Source organism: Pseudophryne corroboree, chromosome 6 (assembly GCF_028390025.1).
Source record: "Pseudophryne corroboree isolate aPseCor3 chromosome 6, aPseCor3.hap2, whole genome shotgun sequence".
NCBI lineage: Eukaryota > Metazoa > Chordata > Amphibia > Anura > Myobatrachidae > Pseudophryne > Pseudophryne corroboree.
Genome location: NC_086449.1, coordinates 631,717,148 through 631,740,514, shown reverse-complemented (window position 1 = coordinate 631,740,514; position 23,367 = coordinate 631,717,148).

Here is a 23,367-nt window from a genome sequence, read left to right as displayed (position 1 = left end):
TATCCTGTCACATGCAAGAATACACACTGGGACAGTGTGCGTCTCTCTCTAGACCCAAATGTGCTAATTAGATAACAGGTTACACAGGACCCGGACACCCAAGCGAGGAGGAGGAGAAGCTGAGATCACTGGGTCACCCCATCCAATCTCTCCTCTGGTCGGGAAGCTCTATTGGTAGCTCATGAAATCTGATACTCTGTGTCCCTGCACTGCATATTGTCCTACTCGCATTTGGTTGCCTGGTTCTGCTGCTGCACAGAGGAAGAGCTAGTGATGTCAGTGTGCTCTGGCCAAGGGGTCCCCTGTAAGAGGGGGGCACAGGGCACAGAATCCCCTGCACCCCCCCACCCCCACCCACCACCACCACCCTGAATCTGGCAATGCACTCTTGGCAGCCCTGTCAACGACCACACTTGCAGAGCCAATTGCTCCTCTCAACAGCAAGTCAATAGGGACTCCACAACCAGACTGGAAAGGCCAACTGCCTTTCACAATGGTAACTAATAGGGTTTCCACATCCCTTACCAATATGCCATGTAACGTCTGGCCAGTCAGCCAGTGCTGCTGACCTCAGTCTCTACCCAGTCTATTGTAGTGTAGTTCACCCAGATATAATTGCAGGGATAGCCACTTCACTGCTGCTCTTTCCAAACACAATCCTTCACTGCTGCTCTTTCCAAACACACATTCTCTGCAACCTGCATTCACTTCTGACATTCCAGAAGAACTCAGACACACATTGTCCTCCACCAATAAGCTATCAACACCCCTGCACACAATCACTACATGTTGCTGATCAGCTTATTCCATTCTCATTACTTGCTGCTCCTACAGAGACAGCAAATGCAGCAGGTGCTTTTGGTGCAGTTTTCTTGCTGAAAATTAATCTTTAGGCTAGATATGGGACTCCAGGGTGGGTGCCCTGGGAGAGGGAGGCACATGCTCCCTAGGCACCCATTCTTATTCCTGCTCTGAGGCACATAAAACAGTACCTGGAGCAATGGAGATGATCACAGTGCTCCCCACATGGCTGGCTTTCAAAGGCAACCTCCATTTTCTCCAATATTTCCACCCCTGTGCATTACAGTGGATATGGATACGATTCCTTTCTCTAGATCTTGGGGGATTCTCAGGCCTAGCAATTCTTCATCTTGAACTTTTGTCCTAACAACTGCTTGACATCTGTGATGTGCTGTTCTTGGCCTGCTAGTAACAGTTCATTCACATACACTACAATAACTCAAAAGGTTTCTCTGCTAAGTATTTGTTGTAGAGACCGTGATCAGTCTTTGAAGGTACAAAATACATTTCTTATAGTACAGCATCTAGTTTGATGTACCAACAATGATCACTCTCTTTTACACTGTACAAAGCTTTCTTTAAGAGACTTCTCCCTCTCGGTACATGTTTTCGCAGTAATGCTCTCGAAGTTCCATGTATATCTCAACTATTAATCCTCCTAATCCTAGTTAAATTATTAGTATAACAGCATATTGTAGAAGGCAGATATAGCAACTACCAAGTATAATGTACTGTACCTTGCTACAGAAGAATAGGTTTCACCGTAGTCAAATACAAATTTATGCGTATAGCCCTTTGTGATTTTATTGCGGGCAACAGTCCCACTTGCTTTGATCTTGCTGCAGAAGTTCCACTTACTTTTGACTGTTTCGAGGTGACAATGTCTCTTAACTGCAGTCCATGTATGTTGTCATTGAGTGATGTCATCTCCTTATCTATTATTGATTTCCACTCACACCAGTTGTTATTTGATTCCTGGATTACTTTGTTTCCTGGATAGATTTGCTTTCTCTATCGTCCTAGTGGATGCTGGGGTTCCTGAAAGGACCATGGGGAATAGCGGCTCCGCAGGAGACAGGGCACAAAAAGTAAAGCTTTAGGATCAGGTGGTGTGCACTGGCTCCTCCCCCTATGACCCTCCTCCAAGCCTCAGTTAGATTTTTGTGCCCGGCCGAGAAGGGTGCAATCTAGGTGGCTCTCCTAAAGAGCTGCTTAGAAAAGTTTAGCTTAGGTTTTTTATTTTACAGTGAGTCCTGCTGGCAACAGGATCACTGCAACGAGGGACTTAGGGGAGAAGAAGTGAACTCACCTGCGTGCAGGATGGATTGGCTTCTTTGGCTACTGGACATTAGCTCCAGAGGGACGATCACAGGTACAGCCTGGATGGTCACCGGAGCCTCGCCGCCGGCCCCCTTGCAGATGCTGAAACAAGAAGAAGGTCCAGAATCGGCGGCATGAAGACTCCTCAGTCTTCTTAAGGTAGCGCACAGCACTGCAGCTGTGCGCCATTTCCTCTCAGCACACTTCACACGGCAGTCACTGAGGGTGCAGGGCGCTGGAAGGGGGGCGCCCTGGGAGGCAATGAAAACCTATTTTTGGCTAAAAATACCTCACATATAGCCTCCGGGGGCTATATGGAGATATTTAACCCCTGCCAGAATCCGTTAAGAGCGGGAGACGAGGCCGCCGAAAAAGGGGCGGGGCCTATCTCCTCAGCACACAGCGCCATTTTCCCTCACAGAAAGGCTGGAGGGAAGGCTCCCAGGCTCTCCCCTGCACTGCACTACAGAAACAGGGTTAAAACAGAGAGGGGGGGCACTAATTTGGCGTTAGAAATATATAAAAAAGATGCTATAAGGGAAAACACTTATTTTTATTGTCCCTATATAATTATAGCGTTTTTGGTGTGTGCTGGCAAACTCTCCCTCTGTCTCTCCAAAGGGCTAGTAGGTCCTGTCCTCTATCAGAGCATTCCCTGTGTGTGTGCTGTGTGTCGGTACGTGTGTGTCGACATGTATGAGGACGATGTTGGTGAGGAGGCGGAGCAATTGCCTGTAATGGTGATGTCACTCTCTAGGGAGTCGACACCGGAATGGATGGCTTATTTAGGGAATTACGTGATAATGTCAACACGCGGCAAGGTCGGTTGACGACATGAGACGGCCGACAAACAATTAGTACCGGTCCAGACGTCTCAAAAACACCGTCAGGGGTTTTAAAACGCCCGTTTACTTTAGTCGGTCGACACAGACACAGACAGGGACACTGAATCCAGTGTCGACGGTGAATAAACAAACGTATTCCTTATTAGGGCCACACGTTAAGGGCAATGAAGGAGGTGTTACATATTTCTGATACTACAAGTACCACAAAAGAGGGTATTATGTGGGATGTGAAAAAACTACCGTAGTTTTTCCTGAATCAGATAAATTAAATGAAGTGTGTGATGATGCGTGGGTTCCCCCCGATAGAAAATATGGGCGGTATACCCTTTCCCGCCAGAAGTTAGGGCGCGTTGGGAAACACCCCTTAGGGTGGATAAGGCGCTCACACGCTTATCAGAACAAGTGGCGGTACCGTCTATAGATAGGGCCGTCCTCAAGGAGCCAGCTGACAGGAGGCTGGAAAATATCATAAAAAGTATATACACACATACTGGTGTTATACTGCGACCAGCGATCGCCTCAGCCTGGATGTGCAGAGCTGGGGTGGCTTGGTCGGATTCCCTGACTAAAAATATTGATACCCTTGACAGGGACAGTATTTTATTGACTATAGAGCATTTAAAGGATGCATTTCTATATATGCGAGATGCACAGAGGGATATTTGCACTCTGGCATCAAGAGTAAGTGCGATGTCCATATCTGCCAGAAGATGTTTATGGACACGACAGTGGTCAGGTGATGCAGATTCCAAACGGCAAAAAGGTGTATTGCCGTATAAAGGAAGAGGAGTTATTTGGGGTCGGTCCATCGGACCTGGTGGCCACGGCAACTGCTGGAAAATCCACCGTTTTTTACCCTAAGTCACATCTCTGCAGAAAAAGACACCGTCTTTTCAGCTTCAGTCCTTTCGTCCCTATAAGAGTCATATCTGCCCAGGGATAGAGGAAAGGGAAGAAGACTGCAGCAGGCAGCCCATTCCCAGGAACAGAAGCGTTCCACCGCTTCTGACAAGCTCTCAGCATGACGCTGAGACCGTACAGGACCCCTGGATCCTACAAGTAGTATCCCAGGGGTACAGATTGGAATGTCGAGACGTTTCCCCTGCGCAGGCTCCTGAAGTCTGCTTTACCAAGGTCTCCCTCCGACAAGGAGGCAGTATGGGAAACAATTCACGAGCTGTATTCCCAGCAGGTGATAATTAAATTACCCCTCCTACAACAAGAAAAGGGGTATTATTCCACACTATATTGTGGTACTGAAGCCAGAAGGCTAGGTGAGACCTATTCTAAATCTAAAAAAATTTGAACACTTACAAAGGTTCAAATCAAGATGGAGTCACTCAGAGCAGTGATAACGAACCGGGAAGAAGGGGACTATATGGTGTCCCGAGACATCAGGGATGCTTACCTCCATGTCCCAAATTTGCCCTTATCACTAAGGGTACCTCAGGTTCGTGGTACAGAACTGTCACTATCAGTTTCAGACGCTGCCGTTTGGATTGTCCACGGCACCCCGGGTCTTTACCAAGGTAATGGCCGAAATGATGGTTCTTCTTCGAAGAAAAGGCGTCTTAATTATCTCTTACTTGGACGATCTCCTGATAAGGGCAAAGTCCAGGGAACAGTTGGAGGTCGGAGTAGCATGATCCCGACAACAAGTCTCCTGTGCTTAGGGATGATTCTGGACACAGTCCAGAAAAAGGTGTTTCTCCCGGAAGAGAAAGCCAGGGAGTTATCCGAGCTAGTCAGGAACCTCCTAAAATCAGTGCATCATTGCACAAGGGCCATGGTAAAAAAAATGGTGACTTCCTTCGAAGCAATTCCAGTCGGCAGATTTCATGCAAGAACTTTTCAGTGGGATCTGCTGGACAAATGGTCCGGATCGCATCTTCAGATGCATCAGCGGATAACCCTATATCCAAGGACAAGGGTGTCTCTCCTGTGGTGGTTACAGAGTGCTCATCTTCTAGAGGGCCGCAGATTCGGCATTCAGTTTTGGATGTTGGTGACCACGGAGGCCAGCCGAGAGGCTGGGGAGCAGTCACACAAGGAAAAAATTTCCAGGGAGTGTGATCAAGTCTGGAGACTTTTCTCCACATAAATATAGCTAAGGGTAAATTTATAATGCTCTAAGCTTAGCAAGACCTCTGCTTCAAGGTCAGCCGGTATTGATCCAGTGGGATAAAACATCACGGCAGTCGCCCACGTAAATAGACAGGGCGGCACAAGAAGCAGGAGGGCAGTGGCAAAAACTGCAAGGACTTTTCGCTGGGCGGAAAATCATGTGATAGCACTGTCAGCAGTGTTTCATTCCGGGAATGGAAACTGGGAAGCAGACTTCCTCAGTAGGCACGACCTCCACCCGGCAGAGTGGGAACCTCATGAGGAAGTTTTCCACATGATTGTAAACCGTTGGGAATTACCAAAGGTGGACATGATGGCGTCCCGTCTGAACAAAAAACGGGACAGGTATTGCGCCAGGTTAAGAGACCCTCAGGCAATAGCTGTGGACGTTCTGGTAACACCGTGGGTGTACCAGTCGGTGTATGTGTTCCATCCTCTGCTTTTCATACCTAAGGTACTGAGAATTATAAGACGTAGAGGAGTAAGAACTATACTCATGGCTCCGGATTGGCCAAGAAGGACTTGGTACCCGGAACTTCAAGAGATGCTCACAGAGGACTTATGGCCTCTGCCGCTAAGAAGGGACTTGTTTCAGCAAGTACCATGTCTGTTCCAAGACTTACCGCAGCTGCGTTTGACGGCATGGCGGTGGAACGCCGGATCCTAAGGGAAAAGGCATTCAGGAAGAGGTCATTCCTACCCTGGTCAAAGCCAGAAAGGAGGTGACCGCACAACATTATCACCACATGTGGCGAAAATATGTTGCGTGGTGTGAGGCCAGGAAGGCCCCACGAAGAAATTTCAACTCGGTCGATTCCTGCATTTCCTGCAAACAGGAGTGTCTATGGGCCTCAAATTGGGGTCCATTAAGGTTCAAATTTCGGCCCTGTCGATTTTTCTTCCAGAAAGAATTGGCTTCAGTTCCTGAAGTCCAGAAGTTTGTCAAGGGAGTATTGCATATACAACCCCCTTTTGTGCCTCCAGTGGCACTGTGGGATCTCAACGTAGTTCTGGGATTCCTCAAAACACATTGGTTTACAACCAGTCAAATCTGTGGATTTGAAGCATCTCACATGAAAAGTGAACATGCTCTTGGACCTGGCCTGGACCAGGCGAGTGTCAAATTGGTGGTTTTTTTTCTCAAAAAAGCCCATATCTGTTTGTCCATTCGGACAGGGCAGAGCTGCGGACTCGTCCCCAGTTCTCTCCCTAAGGTGGTGTCAGTGTTTCACCTGAACCAGCTTATTGTGGTGTCTTGCGCCTACTAGGGACTTGGAGGACTCCAAGTTGCTAGATGTGGTCAGGGCCCTGAAAATATAGGTTCCAGGGCGGCTGGAGTCAGGAAAACTGACTTGCTGTTATCCTGTATGCACCCAACAAACTGGGTGCTCTTGCTTCTAAGCAGACTTTTGCTAGTTGGATGTGTAATACAATTCAGCTTGCACATTCTGTGGCAGGCCTGCCACAGCCAAAATATGTAAATGCCCATTCCACAAGGAAGGTGGGCTCATCTTGGGCGGCTGCCCGAGGGGTCTCGGCTTTACAACTTTGCCGAGCGGCTATTTAGTCAGGGGCAAACACGTTTGTAAAATCCTACAAATTTGATAACCTGGCTAAGGAGGACCTGGAGTTCTCTCATTCGGTGCTGCAGAGTCATCCGCACTCTCCCGCCCGTTTGGGAGCTTTGGTATAATCCCCATGGTCCTTTCAGGAACCCCAGCATCCACTAGGACGATAGAGAAAATAAGAATTTACTTACCGATAATTCTATTTCTCGGAGTCCGTAGTGGATGCTGGGCGCCCATCCCAAGTGCGGATTATCTGCAATACTTGTACATAGTTACAAAAATCGGGTTATTATTGTTGTGAGCCATCTTTCAGAGGCTCCGCTGTTATCATACTGTTAACTGGGTTCAGATCACAGGTTGTACAGTGTGATTGGTGTGGCTGGCATGAGTCTTACCCGGGATTCATAAATCCTTCCTTATTGTGTACGCTCGTCCGGGCACAGTATCCTAACTGAGGCTTGGAGGAGGGTCATAGGGGGAGGAGCCAGTGCACACCACCTGATCCTAAAGCTTTACTTTTTGTGCCCTGTCTCCTGCGGAGCCGCTATTCCCCATGGTCCTTTCAGGAACCCCAGCATCCACTACGGACTCCGAGAAATAGAATTATCGGTAAGTAAATTCTTATTTTCTGGATATTTTGGGGTTCAAAGAATGTGATATTTGCAAACTTTTCATATTATCTTTTATGTGATTTTCCACTGTTTGGTCTGGCAGAAGTTATTTTCTGTGGTTGGATGTCCACACTGGTAGTTTATATTTTAGACATGCCTTCAGCTTCTGGCATATCTAATGCTATGCACTCCAATTCCAGCTTTGTGTTAAGCGGTGATGTCTATTGAAATAGGACATCTCTTGATTTTATAAGCTTTCTTTTCTTAGGATTCCAGAGTTTGTACCCTGTACTCTTTTGGCAATATCCAAGCATGATACATTTCATGGATTTTCAATCCAATTTAGGGATATGTACATACACAATGCACCCAAAGACTTTGAGATGGTTGATGCTTGGCTTTCTTTCGTACCATGCTTCCATCTGTATCTTCTCTTTTACAGCAAGTATGGGAGCATGATTCTATAGATACATTGCTTTAGCTACTGCTACTGCCCAAAAACACTTGTTCAGGCTAGCATCTTTTAGCATAGATCGAGTTTTCTCCATTATAGGGTAATTTTAATGCTCACTTACTCCATTTTGTTCTCGCATGTATGCAATGGTCAGTTGATATTAAATCCCATGCTATTTCAGGAAGGTTTCAGCAATCTGTTTAGAGATTATCCTCCATTGTTAGACCTCAAGAGTTCCAACTTGCAATCCAATTGAATTTCTATTGATCTCTTGTAGTCTGCAATCCTGCTCATTACTTTATTCTCTTCTTTGATTAAATTAACGTGTGTCATTCCAGTGAAGTAATCGCTGAATGCTATGAAACATTTGTAGTCACTTATCAATTTTACTTCCATTGGAACACACACATCTGTATGCACCAATCTGCAGATTTTGTGAAGGGGCAACGACTTGCCTATTATACAGGTCTCACACAGTGGCCTTTAAGTGTTTCTCATAGATGTTCCTGTAGCCATTCAGTAAAGAAGTTTCTGGATGTTGTCTTATCTAAAATGGCCCAGTCTTCTGTGCCAGACCTAACCTTCTGTGCCAGAGTTCCATATTCTGTGAGTCAGAAGTCATCATCACATAACACTCCTCTGTGTCAAGGACATACAGTTGTTGGCATCAGGTACCTGTCACTATTATAGTCCCTCTTTTGTTGTGCATGACACATTTTCTTTCTGCAAACCGGACCTTAAATCCTTTTTGCTCCATGACACATGTAACTAGCTATGAGTTTTCTCCCCATATCTGGTACATATAAGACATCTTGGATTTCTCTGACTTTGGTTTCCCCTCCTATTCTCAGGTAGGCCATGATTATCTCAACTTTTGTAGCTGTGTGTACTGGATCTCATATTCATCTGATTTTTATAGGTTTACACATGCTCAATATAGTGAACCACTCTTGATTGCAACTGAAATGTCTTGTGGCACCTGAGTCAACATACCTGCATTCTCTTCTGCAACTGTCTGTGACACTTTTAGCATTCACATTTTTCAGTTTGCATGCAGATGGTTTGTGTCCTGTATTGTGACATATATAGCACTTGCACATGAATTTTCGGGACTTTACAACTTTAGTGTGTAAGGCAGTATTCTCAGCATTTAATTCAACTGGTTTATGTTCTTGGAACTGCAATAGTTTTGTCATAATGATCTCTAAAGATAGCTTGGCTGTATTAGATTATAGGGCTACCACTGGGAAATGTAATTCAGACATCAAATTCTATAGCATCGCCATAGCGATCTCTTCGTCATCGACTTGTGACATCAGTTGCTGAGATATGGACATCAGCCTATTGATTTAGTCATTCATACTTATGCATTCACTCAACTTAATATTATACAGTATTCATATTTTCCCATGTATGATAGAATAAACATGTTGTTCAACACTTAAGTCTACAGTTCCTATGGCTTTATTTACATCATTAACATTTGGACTGTCACCTGGATTAATAGATACCTTTCACAGCCTCTCACACTTGAGTTGCATTAACATTGGGAAGCTCCTTGTGGCATCATGGATGCAGCTACTGTACTGTGTGCATTTTGTGCACTGAGTCACTCTAAAGCCACATGGCATCTTTGTGTCTGTGCCCACAATCTGTTGATATGTTTGTACTATCTTGTGGTATACACAGTGGATAAATAGTAGACACCAGGGGAAAAGAAGCATTAAAGACATACCAGCCATATAGACTTAACCAAGGGGCTTGGAATTATTGCAGTGCATAGGTTTTGTACGTACATACTCAGAGTAATGCAGGCAGGTAGTGTAGTGGAGATGGGGTGGAGAATACAGTTAACCAGCCAGTTATGTATGTGCAGCAGTAATGCAGGGTACTGCAGGCTCATGCAAAGCCAAGTACTAGAAATGTGTGCAGTACTGTGGCACTCAAACATAGTGGCAAGATGGCGCAGTGCATGACAAGAATGCCTAATGATGGCCATTTTGGTAAAAAGGACTGATGCCTCATTTTGTGGAGCATCATGAAGATAGTGCAGAAGCACACTCCATATACCAACAAACAGTGCTGCAAGTATGACCGGGCGGTCCACCATACCTGCAGCCCGCTGCTGTGTGAAGGGAGGAGAGCGCAGCGCTGCGCCTCTCCTGCCCCTCAATGGTTTGTGATGTGTCCGGTCTTCGGCGGCGGCGGGGTGAATCTCAATAAGGCATCGGTTTGTTAGAAAATCAGAGCTCACAGACCGGCAGCACGGCTCCTGATTGGCTGGCGGTCCACAAACTCTGATTGGCTAACGAACCGGCGCCTCATTTGAGATACCAGCCGCCGGAGACCGGACTTCATGAGCATCAACTTCAAGAACTGACTTTTCACTTGCTTCTTAATTCAGTATATCCACCCATTGACAGGTGCCATTGTAAAGGGATTATTCACTCCATCTGTCAGTGGTTAGAATGTTGAGGCTGATAGGTAAACAGATAGATAGATAGATAGATAGATAGATAGATAGATAGATAGATAGATAGATAGATAGATAGATAGATAGATAGACAATTGTATTATACATGAGATTTTGACATCACTTAATAATGGTAAAAGTAATTATAGTTATACAGAATTTAGCATGAAATGTGTGACTGGCTTAAAAATATATGGAAAACAATTGTACAGCAGTAACAATTTTAGTTTTTTACATTTACAGTATTCCAAACCATTAAGCATATTCTGGACAAAATCACTATTTGCCAAGATGCAACAGTTTTGCATTTAGAATTGCTTTCAGTTGTATTCATCATTAGTGTTAAGGGTCTAATTTGTTCTGGAAAATAATCAAAGCTGTCAAACATCTGATTTCTGTAAGGCTGGATTTTACCTACAGAAAAAAAATAAAAAAAGATAAGGAGTGTTAAAGTTACTCTATGACATGACATATTGTCTTGTAATTAATACTGTTCAATACTGTAACACTCAAAATGAGTGTATTTGACAATATAAATCCTACTGGAGTAATTCATGTTAGTTTGGACACTGATTTTTAGCTTGGATGAGTTAAATACAATGTACCAAGGGGGCCAGTATTATTGTACTATATATTATATTGTCTCTTGCATAAGAATGAATAATAATAATAATGTACTGTATGTATCTCTCTTGGAGTATTATGTACATGTCTGCAGAGAAACTAAATTATACATCTTGGACAGATTGTCAGAATACTGGTCCAATTACTACAGCGCACATGGCTCTACTTACACTGTGGGACATGATCTAACTATAAAAACAGCTTATTTAATAATATTGTATAGAGACATTTGTTTTAAACAGTTAGATTAAACAATCAATATCATCCATTGATATCTGGCACACAGATTGCTTTTTGTGTAAACATCTACATTCTTGGACAGACTCTTGTTCCTAACAAGCAAGTACAGTATATAAAAGAACTTTTTTTATCAAAACATAAACACCATACTATAACATGAAGGTTTATTTTAATTGTAAAGTAAAAAAAAACACAAATCTTCGGTACTCTTCAGTATGGGACTCTTCAGTATAGGAACATTCTTAGGTATTGGCCATGCACTTCATGTTAGAGATCTCTCTTTCTCTCTGACACGCTCTCTCTGGGGGTCATTCTGACCCGATCGCAGCGTGCTTTCTTTCGCACAGCTGCGACCGGGTCACTACTGCGCATGCGCGGGGGCCGTAATGTGCATGCGCGTCGTTTCCCGGCGATGGATGGAGCCGGGTAACGACGAAGGGAACGATCGCTTGCTAGCAGTTATTAGCAGCCGTGCAAATGCATAGTCGCCGCCCACAGGGGAGTGTATTTTAGCATAGCAGGAGTGCGAACGCCTGTGCAGCAGAGCGCCTGCAAACACATTTTGTGCAAAACAAGACCAGCCCTATAGTTACTTATCCTGTGCGATGATTGCTGTGACGAGTGACATAGTACTGACGTCAGATACCCGCCCAGCAAACGCCTGGCCACGCCTGCGTTTTTCCAAACACTCCCAGAAAACAGTCAATTGACACCCATAAACGCCCTCTTTCTGTCAATCTCCTTGCGTTCGGCTGTGCGATTGGAATCGTCACTAGAACCAGTGCAAAACCACAATGGACTTCGTACCTGTACGACGCGCGTGCGCATTGCGGTGCATACGCATGCGCAGATTAGCCATTTTTTTCACTTATCACTACGCTGCGAACAACGGCAGCTAGCAATCAACTCAGAATGACCCCATTAGAACCATCTGCAGATAAAAGTTCAACAGTTTTCTATATTTCTTTCTCTCCTAATAAAAACAATTGTTTGGCTCATTCATGTGTTTTTCCATCATGTGTATTATTAGTTGCACATATTTAGCTTTGTAAACAACTTTATTTTTTGGGGTAAGCAGACCAACAATCAGTGTAATAATTAGAGATGTGCACCGGCCCAAATCTCGGGTTTTGAGTTCTTGTTATAAATCTGTATCTTCTTTGTGTTTTGGATCTGTATTGGTTTTGCCAAAACTGCCCTTGTGGGTTTTGTATCTGTATTTGTTTTGTATCTCTATTTGTTTGAAAAAATCATAAAAATAGCTAAAAACACAGAATGTCTGCCTGTTTTTGTTCCTACAGTATTAGTAACCTCAATAACATTCATTTCCAGTTGTTTCCAATGAATTTTGCTCACCTCACAGTTCACAATATTGTTTTCATCCATTTTAGGCCAAAGGTTGCAGCGAGCCGGCTGGTCACTAACCGACACAGCAGAGGCACAAATTCACAGCACTTTTATAGCACATCTATGAGTGCAGAAATGAAAAGTGGTGCAAGATGGAATTTTCATTTTATTAAAAAGGAAATGCACAATTTAACAAAGCAAGCACTTCAGTGACAGGGGCTTACACTTTTGTGAATAAAGTGCTTGCTTTGCTTGGGCCCCCAGAAAACTATTTTTTAGAAAGACTATCTCCGTTCACTAATGATGAGGATGTTGATAATGAGGGTGGTAATTACTAGTGATGAGCGGGTTCGGATCCTCGGGATCCGAACCCCCCCAAACTTCACCCATTTTACACGGGTCCGAGACAGACGCGGATCCTCCCGCCTTGCTCGGTTAACCCGAGCGCGCCCGAACGTCATCATCCCGCGGTCGGATTCTCGCGAGATTCGTATTCTATACAAGGAGCAGCAAGTCGCCGCCATTTTTCACTCGTGCATTGGAGATGATCGTGAGAGGACGTGGCTGACGTCCTCTCAGTTTCTATGTTCAGTGGGCTGCAAATTGTGCTGCAAATATCTGTGCTCAGTGTGCTGCAAATATCTGTGCTCAGTGTGCTGCAAATATCTATGTTCTCTGCCTGAAAAACGCTCCATATCTGACTATGCTCAGTGTGCTGCAAATATCTGTGCTCAGTGTGCTAATTGCTTTATTGTGGGGACTGGGGACCAGCAGTATTATATAGTAGGAGGACAGTGCAGAGTTTTGCTGACCAGTGACCACCAGTATTATACGTTCTCTGCCTGAAAAACGCTCCATATCTGTGCTGCATTGTAGTAAATAGTAGGAGGACAGTGCAGAATTTTGCTGACCACCAGTATAACTATATATATAGCAGTACGGTACAGTAGTCCACTGCTCTACCTACCTCTGTGTCGTCAAGTATACTATCCATCCATACCTGTGGTGCATTTCAGTTTTGCACAGCTTGCTGACCACCAGTATATACTATATAGCAGTACGGTACAGTAGGCCACTGCTCTACCTACCTCTGTGTCGTCAAGTTTACTATCCATCCATACCTGTGGTGCATTTCAGTTTTGCACAGTTTGCTGACCACCAGTATATACTATATAGCAGTACGTTACAGTAGGCCACTGCTCTACCTACCGCTGTGTCGTCAAGTATACTATCCATCCATACCTGTGGTGCATTTCAGTTTTGCACAGTTTGCTGACCACCAGTATATACTATATAGCAGTACGGTAGAGTAGGCCACTGCTCTACCTACCTCTGTGTCGTCAAGTATACTAGTATCCATCCATACCTGTGGTGCATTTCAGTTTTGCACAGTTTGCTGACCACCAGTATATAATATATAGCAGTACGGTACAGTAGGCCACTGCTCTACCTACCTCTGTGTCGTCAAGTATACTATCCATCCATACCTGTGGTGCATTTCAGTTTTGCACAGTTTGCTGACCACCAGTATATACTATATAGCAGTACGGTACAGTAGGCAACTGCTCTACCTACCTCTGTGTCGTCAAGTATACTATCCATCCATACCTGTGGTGCATTTCAGTTTTGCACAGTTTGCTGACCACCAGTATATACTATATAGCAGTACGGTACAGTAGGCCACTGCTCTACCTACCTCTGTGTCGTCAAGTTTACTATCCATCCATACCTGTGGTGCATTTCAGTTTTGCACAGTTTGCTGACCACCAGTATATACTATATAGCAGTACGTTACAGTAGGCCACTGCTCTACCTACCTCTGTGTCGTCAAGTATACTATCCATCCATACCTGTGGTGCATTTCAGTTTTGCACAGTTTGCTGAGCACCAGTATATACTATATAGCAGTACGGTACAGTAGGCCACTGCTCTACCTACCTCTGTGTCGTCAAGTATACTATCCATCCATACCTGTGGTGCATTTCAGTTTTGCACAGTTTGCTGTCCACCAGTATATAATATATAGCAGTACGGTACAGTAGGCCACTGCTCTATCTACCTCTGTGTCGTCAAGTATACTATCCATCCATACCTGTGGTGCATTTCAGTTTTGCACAGTTTGCTGACCACCAGTATATACTATATAGCAGTACGGTACAGTAGGCCACTGCTCTACCTACCTCTGTGTCGTCAAGTATACTATCCATCCATACCTGTGGTGCATTTCAGTTTTGCACAGTTTGCTGTCCACCAGTATATAATATATAGCAGTACGGTACAGTAGGCCACTGCTCTACCTACCTCTGTGTCGTCAAGTATACTATCCATCCATACCTGTGGTGCATTTCAGTTGTGCGCAGTATATATAGTAGTAGGCCATTGCTATTGATATATTACTGGCATATAATTCCACACATTAAAAAATGGAGAACAAAAATGTGGAGGGTAAAATAGGGAAAGATCAAGATCCACTTCCACCTCGTGATGAAGCTGCTGCCACTAGTCATGGCCGAGACGATGAAATGCCATCAACGTCGTCTGCCAAGGCCGATGCCCAATGTCATAGTAGAGAGCATGTAAAATCCAAAAAATAAAGCTCAGTAAAATGACCCAAAAATCTAAATCTAAATCGTCTGAGGAGAAGCGTAAACTTGCCAATGTGCCATTTACGACACGGAGTGGCAAGGAACGGCTGAGGCTCTAGCCTATGTTCAAGGCTAGTGGTTCAGCTTCACCTGAGGATGGAAGCACTCATCCTCCTGCTAAAAAACTTAAAAGAGTTAAGATGGCAAAAGCACAGCAAAGAACTGTGCGTTCTTCTAAATCACAAATCCCCAAGGAGAGTCCAATTGTGTCGGTTGCGATGCCTGACCTTCCCAACACTGGACGGGAAGAGCTTGCGCCTTCCACCATTTGCACGCCCCCTGCAAGTGCTGGAAGGAGCACCCGCAGTCCAGTTCCTGATAGTCAAATTGAAGATGTCACTGTTGAAGTACACCAGGATGAGGATATGGGTGTTGCTGGCGCTGGGGAGTAAATTGACAAGGAGGATTCTGATGGTGAGGTGGTTTGTTTAAGTCAGGCACCTGGGGAGACACCTGTTGTCCGTGGGACGAATATGGCCATTGACATGCCTGGTCAAAATACAAAAAAAATCACCTCTTCGGTGTGGAATTATTTCAACAGAAATGCGGACAACTGGTGTCAAGCCGTGTGTTGCCTTTGTCAAGCTGTAATAAGTAGGGGTAAGGATGTTAACCACCTAGGAACATCCTCCTTTATACGTCACCTCGACCGCATTCATCAGAAATGACAAGTTCAAAAACTTTGGATGACAGTGGAAGCAGTCCACTGACCACTAAATCCCTTCCTCTTGTAACCAAGTTCCTGCAAACCACACCACCAACTCCCTCAGTGTCAATTTCCTCCTTAGACAGGAAAGCCAATAGTCCTGCAGGCCATGTCACTGTCAAGTCTGACGAGTCCTCTCCTGCCTGGGATTCCTCCGATGCATCCTTGAGTGTAACGCCTACTGCTGCTGGCGCTGCTGTTGTTGCTGCTGGGAGTCGATCGTCATCCCAGAGGGGAAGTCGGAAGACCACTTGTACTACTTCCAGTAAGCAATTGACTGTCCAACAGTCCTTTGCGAGGAACATGAAATATCACAGCAGTCATCCTGCTGCAGAGCGGATAACACAGGCCTTGGCAGCCTGGGTGGTGAGAAACGTGTTTCCGGTATCCACCGTTATTTCACAGGCAACTAGAGACTTGATTGAGGTACTGTGTCCCCGCTACCAAATACCATCTAGGTTCCATTTCTCTAGGCAGGCGATACCGAAAATGTACACAGACGTCAGAAAAAGAGTCACCAGTGTCCTAAAAAATGCAGTTGTACCCAATGTCCACTTAACCACGGACATGTGGACAAGTGGAGCAGGGCAGACTCAGGACTATATGACTGTGACAGCCCACTGGGTAGATGTATTGCCTCCCGCAGCAAGAACAGCAGCGGCGGCACCAGTAGCAGCATCTCGCAAACGCCAACTCGTTCGTAGGCAGGCTACGCTTTGTATCACCGCTTTCCATAAGAGGCACACAGCTGACAACCTCTTACGGAAACTGAGGAACATCATCGCAGAATGGCTTACCCCAATTGGACTCTCCTGGGGATTTGTGACATCAAACAACGCCACCAATATTGTGCGTGCATTACATCTGGGCAAATTCCAGCACGTCCCATGTTTTACACATACATTGAATTTGGTGGTGCAGAATTATTGAAAAAACGACAGGGGCGTGCAAGAGTTGCTGTCGGTGGCCCGAAGAATTGCGGGCCACTTTCGGCATTCAGCCACCGCGTGCCGAAGACTGGAGCACCAGCAAACAGTTCTGAACCTGCCCTGCCATCATCTGAAGCAAGAGGTGGTAACGAGGTGGAATTCAACCCTCTATATGCTTCAGAGGATGGAGGAGCAGCAAAAGGCCATTCAAGCCTATACATCTGCCTACGATATAGGCAAAGGAGGGGGAATGCACCTGACTCAAGCGCAGTGGAGAATGATTTCAACGTTGTGCAAGGTTCTGCAACCCTTTGAACTTGCCACACGTGATGTCAGTTCAGACACTGCCAGCCTGAGTCAGGTCCTTCCCCTCATCAGGCTTTTGCAGAAGAAGCTGGAGATATTGAAGGAGGAGATAAAACAGAGCGATTCCGCTAGGCATGTGGGACTTGTGGATGGAGCCCTTAATTTGCTTAACCAGGATTCACGGGTGGTCAATCTGTTGAAATTAGAGCACTACATTTTGGCCACCGTGCTCGATCCTAGATTTAAAACCTACGTTGTATCTCTCTTTCCGGCAGACACAAGTCTGCAGAGGTTCAAAGACCTGCTGGTGAGAAAATTGTCAAGTCAAGCGGAACGTGACCCGTCAACAGCTCCTCCTTCACATTCTCCCGCAACTGGGGCTGCGAGGAAAAGGCTAAGAATTCCGAGCCCACCCGCTGGTGGTGATGCAGGGCACTCTGGAGCGAGTGCTGACATCTGGTCCGGACTGAAGGACCTGCCAACGATTACTGATATGTCGTCTACTGTCACTGCATATGATTCTGTCACCATTGAAAGAATGGTGGAGCATTATATGAGTGACCGCATCCAAGTAGGCACGTCAGACAGTCCGTACGTATACTGGCAGGAAAAAGAGGCAATTTGGAGGCCCTTGCAGAAACTGGCTTTATTTTACCTAAGTTGCCCTCCCTCCAGTGTGTACTCCGAAAGAGTGTTTAGTGCAGCCGCTCACCTTGTCAGCAATCGGCCTACGAGGTTACTTCCAGAAAATGTGGAGAAGATGATGTTCATCAAAATGAATTATAATCCATTCCTCCGTGGAGACATTCACCAGCAATTGCCTCCAGAAAGTACACAGGGACCTGAGATGGTGGATTCCAGTGGGGACGAATTAATAATCTGTGAGGAGGGGGATGTACATAGTGAAAGGGGTGAGGAATCGGACGATGAGGAGGAGGTGGACATCTTGCCTCTGTAGTGCCAGTTTGTGCAAGGAGAGATTGATTGCTTCTTGTTTGGTGGGGGCCCAAACCAACCAGTCATTTCAGTCACAGTCGTGTGGCAGACCCTGTCGCTGAAAATGATGGGTTCGTTAAAGTGTGCATGTCCTGTTTATACAACATAAGGGTGGGTGGGAGGGAGGGCCCAAGGACAATTCCATCTTGCACCTCTTTTTTCTTTCATTTTTCTTTGCATCATGTACTGTTTGGGGACTATTTTTTAAATCTGCCATCCTGTCTGACACTGCAGTGCCACTCCTAGATGGGTCAGGTGTTTTTGTAGGCCACTTGTGTCGCTTAGCTTAGCCATCCAGCGACCTTAGTGCACCTCTTTTTTTTTCTTTGCATCATGTGCTGTTTCGGGACTTTTTTTTAAATCTGCCATCCTGTCTGACACTGCAGTGCCACTCCTAGATGGGCCAGGTGTTTGTGTCGGCCACTTGTGTCGCTTAGCTTAGCCATCCAGCGACCTTGGTGCACCTCTTTTTTTCTTTGCATCATGTGCTGTTTGGGGACTACTTTTTAAATCTGCCATCCTGTCTGACACTGCAGTGCCACTCCTAGATGGGCCAGGTCTTTGTGTCGGCCACTTGGGTCGCTTAGCTTAGTCACACAGCTACCTCATGCGCCTCTTTTTGTCTTTGCATCATGTGCTGTTTGGGGACTATTTTTTGGAAGTGCCATCCTGTCTGACACTGCAGTGCCACTCCTAGATGGGCCAGGTGTTTGTGTCGGCCACTTGGATCGGTTAGCTTAGTCATCCAGCGACCTCGGTGCAAATTTTAGGACTAAAAATTATATTGTGAGGTGTGAGGTGTTCAGAATAGAGTGGAAATGAGTGGAAATTATGGTTATTGAGGTTAATAATACTATGGGATCAAAATGACCCCCAAATTCTATGATTTAAGCTGTTTTTGAGTTTTTTTTGTAAAAAAACACCCGAATCCAAAACACACCCGAATCCGACAAAAAATTTTCAGGGAGGTTTTGCCAAAACGCGTCCGAATCCAAAACACGGCCGCGGAACCGAATCCAAAACCAAAACACAATTTCCGGTGCACATCACTAGTAATTACATTAGGATCTTGTACAATAAATATCATGTCCTCACCGCAAATGACGTAACATGGAGGAGGTGCCTACTGCCTAGATGGCTATTGTCCCTACCTCTACTAACTTTGGCCTCACAATTGGAGCAGATGCCTTTACAAAAATTGTCAGGATTTGGGGAAAAATAATCCCACACCCAAGAGTTGGCTTTTTTGGTCTTGTGTCCAGGCATCACAATGGTTTTCTTTTTATCACAGGCAACAACTGCAGCCACTGATGGCTGACTTACACAAACAACATCAACAGCCTCACTGTCAGATAGTACACACATAACCCTCTCATCCTGTCCCACTTCCGTCTTCCACACACGAATCCTGAATTTCTAGTATGTCCTCATCATCACCATCTTTACTTGTACTGCTCCCCACATGTGCAGATGGTGCAGAAATGGTGGAAGAAGGTGAAACAGGCTTCTCTATGAGGACAGTGTGAGAAATGTCAGACTTACACATACAGTAGCTGACACGGACACACCTAAACATTCCTCAAGAATCTCTGACGGTTCTGAATGTACAGTTTGTCTCACTGCCTCTGCAGCTAACTTTCCTTTTGATGATTTTTTTCTTTACCACTGTAAAATTAAATTGCTTCTTTGATTTTACACACCCTGATTTAAGCCCTCTATGCTCCTGGGCATCGCCCTTAATAGATTATGTTGACGGACTTGTATCGTCATGACTGGTGCCAGCACCTGCACCACTATTATGTGCTTCCTGCTCTCCCCTCAATTGTTTGTCCTCCATATCGATCCACAAACACGAATGAAGTGGGGTACAGCACACACCACAATTTGTACAAAATTTTTTATATTAATCAAGCAGTTTAATTTCCCCAACAGTGTCACACAAAACGTGTATGAGTCAGAAATAGTAATCAAACACTGAAGTTTAATTTCACCCACAGTGTCGCACAATACATGTATGAGTACGAAATAATAATATACTGTTGTCTGACCAGCAGTGTCACAGTACTTATGAAAATAAAATAAAAATTGTCTAGTATGGTACAGCGCAAACAAAAAATATATATTTTTGTTTTATAATTAGATTTTAGGCTTTTTAGCTTTTGTTCTTTTAATTTTACACTGGGGTAGAGCCCCTGAATGGACACACAGATCACCCCTAGCATGGACAGATCGCCACCCATTGTTGTCAGATACACCACCAGATGACAGACAGAGCACCCCTGGACTAATGCTGATACATAGGACACACCAGCCCCTAAATGTACACACACAGTATACTGTTTTTTTTTTTTAACACTGGGACAGAGCCCCTGGATGTATAGTGACAGATGAGATCACCCCCTGTTGTCAGATACACCAGATGACAGCACCCCTGAATTGATACTCATATACACAACACACCAGCCCCTAAATGTACACAATGTACACACACAGTATACTGGGTTTTTTTTTAACAGTGGGACAGAGCCCCTGGATGTATAGTGACAGACGAGATCACCCCCTGTTGTCAGATACACCAGATGACAGCACCCCTGGATTGATACTCATATACACAACACACCAGCCCCTGGATGTGCACACACAGTATACTGGGTTTTTAACACTGGGGGAGAGCCCCTGGATGTATATGGACTGATGAGATCATTCCTTGTCAGATACACCAGACACAGTACCCCTGGACTGATACTAAAACAGTATATATGACACACCAGTCCCTGGATAGAGTATAGGGGGAGGGGTGGGGGGGGGGGGTTAACGCTGGGGCAGAGCCCCTGGATGTATATGGACAGATGAGCTCACCCCTTGTTGTCAGATACAGATGACAGCACCCCTGGAGACACACCAGCCCCTTGATGTACACAACACACAGTATACTGAATTTTTTTTACACTGGGGCAGAGCCCCTGGTTGTATATAAACGATCTGTCCATATACATCCAGGGGCTCTGTTCCAGTGTTAAAAAAACCTCAGTATACTGTGTGTAGTGTTGTCAGATACACCAGATGACAACACCCCTGGAGACACACCAGCCCTGGGATGTACACAGTACACAACACACAAAATACAGATTTTTTAACACTGGGGCAGAGCTCCTGGATGTATATGTACAGATAAGATCACTCCTTGTTGTGAGATTCACAAGACGAGATACACAAGGTGACGGCACCCCTGGAGACACACCAGCCCCTGGATGTACACACAGTTTACTGGGCTTTTTTTTAACACTGGATGTATAGGGACAGATGAGATCCTGGATGTTTAGGGACAGATGAGATCACCCCTTGTTAGATATAAAAGATGGCAGCATCACTGGAAACACACCAGCCCCTGGATGCACATACACAGTACATTGGGCTTTTTAAAAACATGGGGCAGAGCCCCTGGATGTATGCACAGATGAGATCACCCCTTGTCAGATACACCAGCACTCCTGGACTGATAATGATTGAAGATCACCCCTTGTTGTCACTGGATGCAGCCAGCAGCCCCATACCCCACGCCACACACCCCAGTACTAAGACGGACACATCCATTCAGTGCACTCTTCACAGCCGGAGTGAAAATGGCACCAATCACCGGGACCTTTATACAATACAAAACCCAGTGGGAATCAGACAGCAGAATAATGACGTTTTGCCATGTTTTGGGATCCAAGTCTGCCGGGAAACACCGAGCCGGACTCGGTTCATGAAGTTCATCTCTACCTTTGTGACATCACAATACATTCAGCTAGACAGTAACTCTGTAAAATCACAATGCATTCAGGTAGACAGTTCCTCTGTGACATCACAATACATTCAGCTAGACAGTACCTCTGTGATATCACAATACTTTCAGTTAGACATTACCACTGTGACATCACAATGCATTCAACTAGAAATAACCCTTGTGACATCACAATACATTCAGCTAGACAGTATCATTGTGACATCCAAATACAATTATCTACACAGTACCTCTGACATCACAATACATTCAGCTAGACAGTACCACTTGACATCACAATGCATTCAGCTAGACAGTACCTCTGTGACATCACAATGCATTCAGCTAGACAGTACCTCTGTGACATCACAATGTATTCAGCTCAGTGGCGGTAAGTTCGTCCCAGTCTCCCGGAGACATGATAAATGTTGGTGCCCCCCTACATATACACACACATACCATATGTAACTATCCGGCACTCAGGGTGAACAGTAGTAGCGTGCTCAGGTACCTTTCCCAAGAGTAATATAGATAAACATAAAAAGTGGACGCACTCCAAGTCAGTCATTACAATAAAAACAGATACCAGCATACCTTTTATAGTACACCTACAGTGCTCCCTCACATGCCAGCAGGTCTCGATGGAGATGCTTTGGCGCAGCTGTGTGCTGATATATATAAAAAACACACAAACACCTCATTCACTTAAAAGTACACACACGCCTCTTTCACTTAAACATACACACACGCCGCTTTCACTTTAACACACAAACGCCTTTTACTTAAACACACACATGCCTCTTTCACTTACAAACACACACATGCCTCTCACACATGCCTCTTTCACTCACACACACATGCCTCCTTCACTTAAAAACACACACACGCCGCTTTCACTTAAACACACACATGCCTCTCACTTACACACACACGCGCCTCACACACACACACACCCCTCCATATATTTGTAAGGTAGCGTGTACCGAGACCAGGTGTGTGCTCTGTACATAGGTGGTCATTCTGAGTTGATCGCTGCCAGCAACTTTTAGCTGCTGCTGCTGCGATAAATAGTCCACGCCTATGAGGGAGTGTATTATAGCTTAGCAGGGCTGCGATAACCTGCTAAGCTAAAAAAATGTCAAGCAGAAATAGACCAGCCCTGGACATACATACCTGTGCGATGGATCCAGCGATGATGGGCCCGGCTTTGACGTCACACCTCCGCCCTCCGTTGTCCTGGACACGCCTGCGTTTTACTCACCACTTCCCGAAAATGGTCTCCACTGGTCCGGATCCACCCTGCCACGCCTCCTTCCTGTCAATCTTCTTAGCGGTCGCCTCTGCGACCGCTTCCATCGGTAGGCGCTACGTAACCCGGCGGCCTCTGTCGCCGGGCAACGTTGCGCACGTGCACAGCGTCCGCCGCGCATGCGCATTCCGCACCCGTTCGCACCACAGCGAGAAGCAGCTGCGTGCGAATGGGTCGGAATGACACCCATAGGCCTGTAGAAATGCTTAAATGCCTCCTTTAATCCTTGCCTCTCACACACGTGCCTCTCACTTACACACACACACACACACACATGCCTCTCACTTACACACACATGCCTCA